Source organism: Mustelus asterias, chromosome 6 (assembly GCF_964213995.1).
Source record: "Mustelus asterias chromosome 6, sMusAst1.hap1.1, whole genome shotgun sequence".
Taxonomy (NCBI): Eukaryota; Metazoa; Chordata; class Chondrichthyes; order Carcharhiniformes; family Triakidae; genus Mustelus; species Mustelus asterias.
Window position 1 is genome coordinate 40,282,224 of NC_135806.1, and position 12,445 is coordinate 40,294,668.

The window sequence follows — 12,445 nt, forward strand, 5'->3', positions numbered from 1 at the left end:
TCTGTCAGAGAATCAGTGAAGACTCAATGGGCTGAATGGCTTCCTATTGCACTCTAGGGATTCTGTGATTAAATATATCACTGCTACATTCATATACCTCCCCTCAATTCAATAAGGCATGCGAAACTGCAGTTGATACTGTGTGACAGTAATTAAGCCTCTGTATTAAATCTATATCCAGCTCTGTATCTAGATTTTGAAGCAAAAGCTCTTTTTATGGTAAGGTTTTCAAAGAATGATATAAATAACCATTCATGATGTTGCTGTTGTTAGTATATGAAGTTGAGTTTATTAATACACATGAAATTCCCAGTATGTGTCTTCAATAGAGTTTTCTTCAGCCGCAGCCCGTTCTTGGATATTAGAAAATAAAAATAGCATTCCTTGGAGAGACGTGGGGCACATCAAGAATCGACTTGTCATGTTCATGAGGGTTGGTCCAGAGATCTCTTTTAAATTAGCAATAAGGTTTGGCACTCCCTGCCGAGCAGAAGTAACTCAAATGTGTATAAATCCACTTGCCTTGGATAAACATTATAAGAATTTATTTCTGTGCCCTCATGTTTCTCTCACCTAAACTTTCAAAGAAGGAGGTTAACGCACCCCTCTTGAACCTTGGGCCAACTGGATCACTGGACACGTGGCAATGAGTTCTGGAAGTAAGGAAGGAAACCTAAAGGAGAAAGGTTTTGAATGGAGGTGATGACCATAGACAACTTCATATACAAAGGTCACTAAAGGTGGAAGAACTAACAAGTAAAACCATTAAACAAAAGGCAAATCTTAGGTCAGATCTTTTGCCTTTTGACAAATATAATTGCTCAGAAGTAAACATAAGGAGCCAGGTCCCCAACCGGAAACTATCAATGTAGCCTAGATTCTCTGACCTAGAGTTTAGAAGAGTGAGAGGGGATCTCATAAAAACTTAGAGAATTCTAACAGGGTTAGACAGGGTAGACTCAGAAAGAATGTCCCCATTGGTGGGAGAGTTCAGAACTAGGGGGTCATAGTTTGAGGATAAGGGATAAACCTTTTAGGGCTGAGGTGAGGAGACATTTCTTCACCCAGAGGGTGGTGAAAATATGGAATTCCTAACATAGAAAATAGTTGAGCCAAAACATTGTGTGATTTCAAAAAGAAATTAGATATAGCTATTGGGGCAAAGGGCTCAAAGGATATGGGTGGAAGAGGGGGGCATCAGGATATTGATTTTGATGATCAGCCATGATCAAAATGAATGGTGGAGCAGGCTCGAAGGGCTGAATGGCCTCCTCCTGCTTCTAGTTTCTATATTTCTATGACCTGCTGTCTCCTGTTGCCACCCTAAACACTCCCACTGCCAGATACTCACACCTGGAAGATGCACAACGTTAACACATAAAGTTGTGTAACACACAAAGATTTGGCAAATGTTCTCAGGACACGCCTTGGTGGAGTTCGCAGACAAGCCGATACATCTGAAATATTCACTCACCTACATCCAGGTCACGATGGGAGGTGAACTTTCCCAGGGTGTCTCTCCCACTTGGTGAGCAAGAGAAACTCTGCAGAAATTCATGCCTGCCAACTTTCCTGGACTAGTTGTGATCAGTTAAGAGGGTCAGAGAGGGACTTTTCAGTTTGCTTTCCCCTTCTATGCCACAGTTTTACCTGCTCATCATTTTCAAGAGAAATCAGCCACACTTTCAGGGCACAGCTACCTTCATTGAAAACAAAAGCCAAATATGGGGGTGGGGGATTCACCGGCCCCACTTGCCACTAGTGGGAATCCCAATGCCCCCCGAATAGGGCATTGGCTCCAAATTGGGATCTGCGCTAGATGTGGGATTCAGATTCACCCAGTCTATCCCTCTGGCCCCGATCGCGCTCCTACCCAAAGAGGGCGCAAACCCGATAATGATGCTGAACCCATAATTTCAATATCATTAGCTGGATGGCCCATTCAGCCTCCACCCACCTCCCCAGCCAAGCGTAATTTGGTATTGCTCCTGTAAAGCGGAGCCTCTGAGGGGGAACAAGGGGGTAAGTGGCCTGTTTAAAACTTCTCTGTGTTGTATTGGGAGGATGAGGGTTGGTTTGAGCATCTCAACTGGTGAAAGCGGGGGTTCGAGCTGGAGGGAAGGGGCTGACCACGGGGAGGGCGTGGGGTGGGGGGGGGGGGGTCCCCCTGGATGGGGGTGTCTTGGATGACTGGCTCAATGGTGCATTTAACCAGTTCTCACTATGTCCCACCATGTCACCTTCAGGCTCCTGTATTTATGCCTCTTTGTTTCATGTAACAGCTGTGAGGTTTCTGCTCAATATTAATCCAGGCACCATGTCCATCTGGACCCCTGCATACCTCTACAGCAACACACTCACAATCTGGCCCCACTCTGGCTTCATTGCCAGTTTTTGCCAGCCCTCTCTGAACTCCTCTCTCTCACAGGGTATGTGAGTGCTCCACGGGCTCTCTGCCTTCCCAGCCTGAATGAGCACAAGCTGCTGGCAAAGCTCAATGAACTCCTTTCATTGACAGTCCCACAGCAGAGGAGGGATGGGGTTCGCTGAGGTTAGTGCACACAACCATCAGATACCCCTGTCACAGGTAAAAGGTGTGCTGACAGTGCGTATCACATCCAACATTACATTGACAAAACAGGCGAGCTGCTGCTGTCTGACCCTGCCCATAGCTGCTCCCTCTGCCCCCATCCTTATCCCTCTGGATAATATTAACACTGTAAGAAGTCTCACAACACCAGGTTAAAGTCCAACAGGTTTATTTGGTAGCCATGGTATTTGCTACCAAATAAACCTATTGGACTTTAACCTGGTGTTGTGAGACTTCTTACTGTGTTCACCCCAGTCCAACGCCGGCATCTCCACATCAATATTAACACTCTCAGAGCCTTGCTGGAGATCTCAGTGCTTGTGACTCTGACTGTAACCAGTGACCAGATCACTCAGTGCAGCCCAGGTTCCAGCAAAGGCACACAACCTCTCTCTGATCAAAATCCTCAGGATGTGGGACCGCCTCAGCTTCTTCAGAGGAGACACTTACCAGCACAGAATTATCCGGAACACGCAAACAGCTGCCACAGCTCAGACAAGCCTCATTGAGGAGGTTCCTTGAACCGGGAAATCCGGGAGAAGGGTCACGGAGCATTTTGATAACACAGTGTCACACTCACAGGCTCCTTATGAGTGAGGGAGGGATTGTGAGGAGTGAAACTTTCCATACCAAGGGGTGGCCGGCAGCTCCCTGAAGGCTACAGGGCTGCAGTGTAAGGTACAGCCAATGGAAGGGGCCAGGGGTTTGGAAGGGGCCAGGGGTGTACCACCAATCGATCGTGGTATACCACCAATCGATTCAATTGCCTGCTGGAGTGAGTCCCAGATGCCTCAACATCATCTGATGATGCCTAAGCTATGTCTAAGCTATGTTGGTGATGCCCTTAGTCATGGTCCTCTGTGACCATGCCAAGCTCTGGAACATCTCAGCAATGTCCCTCTGAAGCTGGAACATGTGCGTGTGTGACTGCACCCTGCTGTCCTGCCCCTCAGCCATAGACATCATGGAGTGAGCCAAGCTTTGGACATCATCAGCTGTGGCTCAGATGTCTTGCCCCAGGCTTTCCCCTTCAGGCGCCACCCTTGCAGTGTTGGTCTGGGACTATTGCTGGAACTATCTCCTGTGAGAGAAGGCTGTGGGACTCCTCCAGATGGCCTTGCACTTTCTGGAAGGTTCCGGACACCCCTCCTGTAAAGCCTGGCTTTGCTTATGTATCTGTAGCAGTGCTGGGATGAGATTTCCCTGGAAAATCGACATCTGCCTTGAGGACTACTGGTTCCTGGGAGCCAGCAAACCTCCGAATTCCAGCTTGTTTGGAACTTCCTACTTCCAGCTGATGTGCAGCAGCAGCTGGGTGATGTTCACCAGAGAGGGCCCCAGAGGCCTGTCCGCAAACATATCCCACCGAGGTGAGTGTTCCTGTGTTGGTGCTTGGTGCTGGTGAAAGTAGTGCTGAGAATTCGGTGTCCTCCCCGGAGGTCCGGGGCGTTCCGAGGACTTGGACAGGAGACTGCATCCCCGGGTGGGCCGGCCTCATCTGAGAGAGATCTTGGAAGAAAAAGCAGATGAGGTCAGCTTTTGGGGATATCAAGGGTGTGTGAAATGATAGACTCACTTTAGATAGGTCATCAGGATAAGGGATGCACCGGACTCTCTCCAGCTCAGGCCAATCCGACCTCGCAGTCAGCCAGTGCTCACTCAGGGCACCCCCTGCGATTTTCAGAGTGGGGGGGCCGGGGTGCTGAAGAGATACTGGTAGCTGGGTGCTTGAAGGTGAGATGGCAGAGGTTATGGATGGGGGGGGATGCCAGGGGAAGACAGGTGAGTACTCACACTTGCAGCTCAAAGCAGGACATTCATCTTATTCATTTATTGGTGTCACAAGTAGGCTTTCATTAACACTGCAATGAAGTTACTGTGAAAATCCCCCAGTCGCCACACTCCAGTGCCTGTTCGGGTACACTGAGGGAGAATTTAGCATGGCCAATGAACCCAACCCACACATCTTTGGACTGTGGGAAGAAACCAAAGCATCTGAAGGAAACTCAGGCAGACACAGGGGAGAATGTGCAGACTCCGCACAGACAGTGGCTCAAGCGGGGAATCGAACCCGGGACCCTGGCACTGTGAGGTAGCAGTGCTAACCACTGTGCCACCGTGCCGCCCCCTCTTCCTACATTGAAGTGCGGTCCTCTTGGTAAGGCTGTTGTAATTCATCACCTCAGTCATCGCTTCCCAGGCATCCACCACTACATTGGCATGGGGTCTCCTGCCAATCCTTGGGAACAGGGTGCCCCTCCTCCTCGCAACGGCACCCAGCATCCTGTCGATTTCCACATCCAGGAAGTGAGGTGCAGCTCTTTTCACCGCCCTGTTTGATGATGAATTGAGAGTGGGGGCTGCAGGGAGTGTTTATACTCTCCTCCCTCATATCCGGACTCCAGCGATTCAGAGACCCCTGGAGTCGGAGAATCCGCACAATTCACATGGGTGCCAGGCTGGCCAATTTGAATAGGCTGAATCACACCTTCAGCACTGCCAGTGCCAATGTAAAACATTCCCGTTTTTCATGCCAGCGGGAGCAGAGTACGAACGGGTGAATTGTACCCATGGTAAATGCTGGGAATCTGAAATAAAAACCAGAAAAGCTAGGAATCCTGGGAGGTCAGGCAGCATCTATGGAGGAGAGACAGAATCCACATTGCAGAATGATGACCTTTCACCAGAACTGAAGAAAGATGGAAATGTGATAGGTTTGGAGCCCGTGCGTTAAATTTGAGGGTTAAATTATGAGGACAGGTTGCAAAAAAAGTTGACTCTTTTTACCTCGAGTATAAAAGATTGAGGCGTGTTCTGAAGAAGGTATTTAAAATGTTGAAAGGATTCGGTCGGGCAGATGGCAAGAAGGAACTCATTCCTCTGGTAGGAGAGTCAAGAAGGAGACAAAATGTTAACATCAGAGCCAGGCCATCTGGCGTGAAATCAGGAAGGAAGTTTCCACATAAAACGTGTCGGATTCTAGTATTCCTTCCCCGTGTTGATGATGGAAGAATTGGAGGTTTTAAGACAGAGGTTGGTAGAATAACAATATCAAGTAATAAAGACCCAATGAGTGAGTGAAATTGAAGCACAGATCAGCCTTGATCTAATTAAATGGTAATCAGCCTTGATCTAATTAAATGGTGGAGCAGGCTGAAGGGGTTAAACTGCCTTCTGCTGAGCCTATTGTTCCTGTCTAACCGTGCTGTACGATAGATAGTGCCTGCGGCTGACACTGCATCTCCACAATGGAAAGATCTCACTTTGATGACCCAGGGCTTACTTTGATGAGCATGAATATATGAAAATATAACCTACAAAGGACTGTCTTGTTAAATTGACTGAATAATCTGTGCATAATCGTAAAAGCTTACGAAAATAAATTACCGACATTGGTTACTGTAAAAGCAAAATACCGCGGATGCTACAAATCTGGCATAAAAGCAGAAAATGCTGGCAAAATGCAGCAGGTCTGGCAACAGCCGTGGAGAAACATGGTTAACATTTTGAGTCTAATATGACTGTTGTTCAGAGCTGAGTTTGTGTTTTGTGTTCCGAATAACATTGGTTGACTGTACACAATGCAGTTGAAACTCAGTGAATTTAATCATTGGTTATTCAGTAGTAATCTGCAGAATCCAAACGACCTGAGACATTGAGCTTTATCAGGTCAGAGTGTATGACCTTGACTCTCCATTGGGAGTACACTGCTGCCTCCACACTTCATGCTCCTGTTTCTCCCCAGTGATTTGCTGCTTTAAGCAACAGCTATGCTTGAGGCATTTGTGTCATCAAAGATGACAATGTGTGTCTGTGAAGATATTACATTACTGAGTCTTGTTTAAACCTCGTCTGAAAAACATTAATTCATATTAGAAATTGTCATGTCGAATTGTACGGAGTCATTTTTTTTTTAACTTTACAACCCCACCATTCTGCCTCTAACGCCAAATCAGGAATTTACTCTTCACCCAAAGCGGTTAAGTGACAGTATTGGACTTTGGATGGGATGAAGAGTGAGTGTAAATCAGCATATCCATTTCCAACATGCCAAAAAAATGAGTCGCACTGAAGCAAAGTATGCAGTGGCACTGCTCCAAGGACATACCTGGATGTGTTGAACAGGGTGAGTTGGGGAGGGTGTTCACTTCTTCTCTTGAAACTCTCTTTGACTTGGAGCTTTCAGTACACCTCTGCTTTTATCTGGTAGCTTCACAACCTTAAGATGATGGGTTATTTATTATGTGGCATCATTGTTAAACGCAAAAGCAGCAGCCAGTTTGGACACACTAATGTTATGCAGCAACAAATGAAATAGGCAGTTATTGTGGGCGGAATTTTCCAGTCTCTCCAGTGGCGGTTTTATAGCAGGCTGGAGTGGAAAATTTGGAGTCAGGTCAAAAGATGTATTTCCTGCTGGTGGGAAATCAGTTTGGAATTTTCTCCTCAACAATTTCCTGGCGGGAAGATGGTGGGTTGGATCTCCTGCTGGTCCATGTAGAGAACCGCATCTGTATGCATTAGCTCATTAAAAATACAGGTCTTCAGAATCACATTCTCCTTCCCAATTACATCCCATCCCAGTGGGAATTTAGACCGGTCTGGATCACAGCTGAATATCGGTGGCGTGCAGCTGTCCATCTGCACCTTGCTCATCACTCTGAGGTCAATGCAACATTTAAAGTTGATCGATTGATGAAGCAGCTGAAGGTATGACCTTGACACTCCAAGGTCATACACTCTGACCTGAAGGACACTATTCTGAGGAACTCATAGTCCAGACACTGAGGCTGAAGCGTCAGGGTGAGAGACTAAGAGCAGTCTCGGGGCTTCATGGGCCAGGCGACAGTATGTGTGGCACACACATTGCATTCTCGCTCTGGGGAGGGGCAAGGCCTGTGAGTTCAATGAGGATCAGTCACAGCCCAGTGTGCAGGGTCTGGGCACATTCCCACTCTCGATGGGGGTACTGGGCTGCAAATGGGATGGGCATGGTATCGGGAGGCATCTGCAGCCTGTAAATGGGGTAATGGTAGTAAGGCGAGATCCTCCTCCTGTTAGATGTTAACTTATTCACCACCATTCACAGCTCGATGTTGCACACCTGCAGAGCTTTGCTCTGATCCATTGGCTGTGGGATCACTTGACTCTGTCTATAGCATGCTGCTTCCTCTGTGTTGTACCAGATTGGCACATCATTTGGAGGTACGCATTGTGCTGTTCCTTGCATGCCCTTCTACACTTTTTATTGAACTAGCACTGATCAATTGGCTGGATGGTAATGGATATATATTATAGATATATAGTGGGGGATATGACCAGCCATGAAGTTACAGATGTTGTGAAGTATAATTCTGCTGCTGCTGCCGATGGCCTACAGTACTTCATGGAAGCCCAATTTTGAGCTGCTGGATCTGTGCTGACTCTATCCCATTTGGAATGGTGGTAGTGCCACACAACAAGATGGAGGGTATAGTCAAAGTGAAGATGGGATTTTGACTCCACAAGCACTGTGTGTTGTCACTTCTGCCAATATTGTTATGGAGAGATGAATCTGTGACAGGTTGATTGGTGAGGGTGAGGATTTTCTGTCACATTGGTTCTTTCTCCATCTGCCACAAGTTCAACAAGGCAGCCATGTTCTTCAGGTCTCACTCTGTTTGAGCAACGCTGCCATTACTGAGCTACTGTTGGTGATGGACATTGGAATCCCCCACCCTGAGTAACATGGTGTGCTCTTGCCACCCTCACTGCTTCTTCCAAGTTTTGGTCAACATGGAGGAGTGCCGATTCATTAGCTGAGGGAGGGTGGTAGGTGGTAATCATCAGGAGATTTCCTTGTTGATGCTTGACTTATGCCATCAGGATTCATGGGATCCAACTTGAACCTTGAAGACCACAAGTGAAATGATTATCATTCCAGCCCTCTGAATTGCAGTCTGGTAACAAAACCTGCTGTAGGGCTGGAGGAGATTACAGAGATAGGAAGGGACAAGGACAGCATGGTGGCGCAGTGGTTAGCACTGCTGCTTCACAGTGCCAGGGTTCAATTCCCGACTTGGGTCACTGTCTGTGTGGAGTCTGCATGTTCTCCCACTATGCATGGGTTTCTTTCAGATTCTCCGGTTTCATCCCATTGTCCAAAAGATGTGCTGATTAGGTGCACTGGCCATGCTAAATTCTCCTCCGAAGAGGTGCCGGAGTGTGGCGACTAGGGGATTTTCACAGTAACTTCATTGCAGTGTTAATGTAAGCCTACTTGTGACATCAATAACTAAACTTTAAAACAAAGCATTGAGAAATTTGAATACAAGGATAAGAATTTTACAATGGAGGCCTTATGGGACCTGGAGTCAATAGATCAGCAAGCATAGGGGTGATCATACATTAACAGGCCTAACCATTCGGAATGCTTCATCTCATCTCGATTTCATGGATTTAAAGAATTGAGATGATTCATTTTCCAATTTCTTGTTGATTTATCACAACACAAATGCAAAGGTCATTTACATCGAATCCTATTAGGATGAAGATACTGTGTTCATTAACAGGAAAGTTTGTTTGAGAATGGCCACATATTCTTCAATTGAAAGGTCATCATTGAGAAACTACCTATGTAAAAAAAAACTAATGAGGGTGGATTCCATAAACAATAAGTTCATAAACTGGTCTTTACTGTCTGTGAGTCACTCGAATCTCTAAGCCCTGCTGGCTCTTTGAGATCTTCAGCAATCTCTGGGGCCTGTGCGGAATGGGCCTGTGCGGAATGGGTCTGTACAGAATGGGCCTGTGCAGAATAGGCCTGTGTAGAATAGGCCTGTGTAGAATAGGCCTGTGTGTGGAATGGGCCTGTGCGGAATGGGCCTGTACAGAATGGGCCTGTGCAGAATAGGCCTGTGTAGAATAGGCCTGTGTAGAATAGGCCTGTGTGTGGAATGGGCCTGTGCGGAATGGGCCTGTACAGAATAGGCCTGTGCAGAATAGGCCTGTGTAGAATAGGCCTGTGTAGAATAGGCCTGTGTGTGGAATGGGCCTGTGCGGAATGGGCCTGTGCGGAATGGGCCTGTGCAGAATGGGCCTGTGCAGAATAGGCCTGTGTAGAATAGGCCTGTGTGTGGAATGGGCCTGTGCAGAATGGGCCTGTGTGGAATGGGCCTGTGTGGAATGGGCCTGTGCAGAATGGGCCTGTACAGAATGGGCCTGTGTGGAATGGGCCTGTGCAGAATGGGCCTGTGCGGAATGGGCCTGTGCAGAATGGGCCTGTGTAGAATGGACTAGCAGTTGGGTTAATAATTCCAAGCACACATGGCTAACAGAGGAAATAATCTCTTCAGCCAGATGTCGGAGGTGACATGGGGGATGGTGCTGCTTCTATTGATCTTGCCTTTATTTATCCAGTGGGTGAAGGTGTGATTGAGTTAATGAAACTTGATTAGCAGATAGGTGTCAACCTAGCTAAGGTCAAAGCTCGGGGCCAGATGTGAAGTAAATTCAAGCAGTTGTAAGAGCTGACAGGCAGTATGGTGTGGAGGTGTAGTGATGTCTGACACCTCCCTGTTTGTTTGCACCGCTGATGACTAAAGGTTTCCTGTGTAAGATGTGCTGTGATCTCCCGCTGGGCTTTGAACAGCAGGTGGAGCAGAGCGTGGCCCACTGCGATTCAGGTAGCTCTGCAATTGGGGATGCAGGCAGCCTCCTGTCCCCTGCTTCTCCTGACAATGCAATGATCCGCCTGAAAACGCTGGTCTGCTCCGGCCATGTGGTTATGCTGGGCACTATTGGCAAACACACAGATCCTCGGCAAGCAGAGCGGTACACACAGGAGTAAATATCATCAACAAGGCAGCCGGGTTTCTGCTGGATGGATTATTGCAGACAAAGATCCCTCACCACAATGAGAAACTCAGGCTTAGAATTGTGTTCAAATTCAGCAGAGATCACCATATAGGACAGGGGGTATAACTGGGATAATGATATAGGACAGGGGGTATAACTGGGATAATGATATAGTAAGAAGTCTCACAACACCAGGTTAAAGTCCAACAGGTTTATTTGGTAGCAAATACCATAAGCTTTCGGAGCGATGCCCCTGGCGAAGGGGCATCGCTCCAAAAGCTTATGGTATTTGCTACCAAATAAACCTGTTGGACTTTAACCTGGTGTTGTGAGACTTCTTACTGTGCTTACCCCAGTCCAACGCCGGCATCTCCACATCATAATGATATAGGACAGGGGGTATAACTGGGATAATGATATAGGACAGGGGGTATAACTGGGATAATGATATAGGACAGGGGGTATAACTGGGATAATGATATAGGACAGGGGGCATAACTGTAGATGATTTGTTGACTGGTAGGGCATATGGATTTTGAACTTGCAACATGAAAGATTAGAATCAAAATGTTGAACACAGTCATGTGAAGTTCTTTTGGTGTTTTAACAGAACATAGTCTGTTCAGAGGCAAATAATGAAATAATGAATAAATGGCTTTTCATTCGCTGCTAGGACATTCTAACACAACGCTCACAGCCTGAAGGATTGATTGACCCAGAAATTTGATCACTCTGTGCTTAGTTTTTAAATGTTAACTCATTGACAAAGCCTCTAATGTGGCGGTGTAAGCTGCTCTCTGAAACTCTCTCGCAAACCAGTTCTCCTTTATCGCTCCACCCTCTTTCTAATTACTTTCTAAAGCATGTCCCAAGAACAAAGAACAAAGAACAGTACAGCACAGGAAACAGGCCCTTCGGCCCTCCAAGCATGTGCCGCTCATTGGTCCAACTAGACCATTCGTTTGTATCCTTCCATTCCCAGACTGCTCATGTGACTATCCAGGTAAGTCTTAAACGATGCCAGTGTGTCTGCCTCCACCACCCTACTTGGCAGCGCATTCCAGGCCCCCACAATTCTCTGTGTAAAATACGTCCCTCTGATATCTGAGTTATACCTCGCCCCCTCACCTTGAGCCCGTGACCCCTCGTGATCGTCACCTCCGACCTGGGAAAAAGCTTCCCACTGTTCACCCTATCTATACCCTTCATAATTTTGTACACCTCTATAAGGTCTCCCCTCATTCTCCATCTTTCCAGGGAGAACAACCCCAGTTTACCCACTCTCTCCTCATAGCTAAGACCCTCCATACCAGGCAACATCCTGGTAAACCTTCTCTGCACTCTCTCTAAAGCCTCCATGTCCTTCTGGTAGTGCGGCAACCAGAACTGGACGCAGTACTCCTAATGTGGCCTAACCAGCATTCTATACAGCTGCAACATCAGACTCCAGCTTTTATACTCTATACCCCATCCTATAAAGGCAAGCATACCATATGCCTTCTTCACCACCTTCTCCACCTGTGCTGCCACCTTCAAGGATTTGTGGACTTGCACACCTAGGTCCCTCTGTGTTTCTATACTCTTGACGGCTCTGCCATTTATTGTATAACTCCCCCCTACATTAGTTCTTCCGAAATGCATCACTTCGCATTTATCTGGATTAAATTCCATCTGCCATTTCTCCACCCAATTTTCCAGTCTATCTATAGCCTGCTGTATTGTCCGACAATGTTCATCGCTATCTGCAAGTCCAGCCATCTTCGTGTCATCCGCAAACTTGCTGATAACACCAGTTACACCTTCTTCCGAATCATTTATATATATCACAAATAGCAGAGGTCCCAGTACAGAGCCCTGTGGAACACCACTGGTCACAGACCTCCAGTCGGAAAAAGACCCTTCGACTGTTACCCTCTGCCTCCTGTGGCCAAGCCAGTTTTCGACCTATCTAGCCACCTCTCCTTGTATCCCATGAACCTTAACCTTCTTAACCAACCTGCCATGAGGGACTTTGTCAAA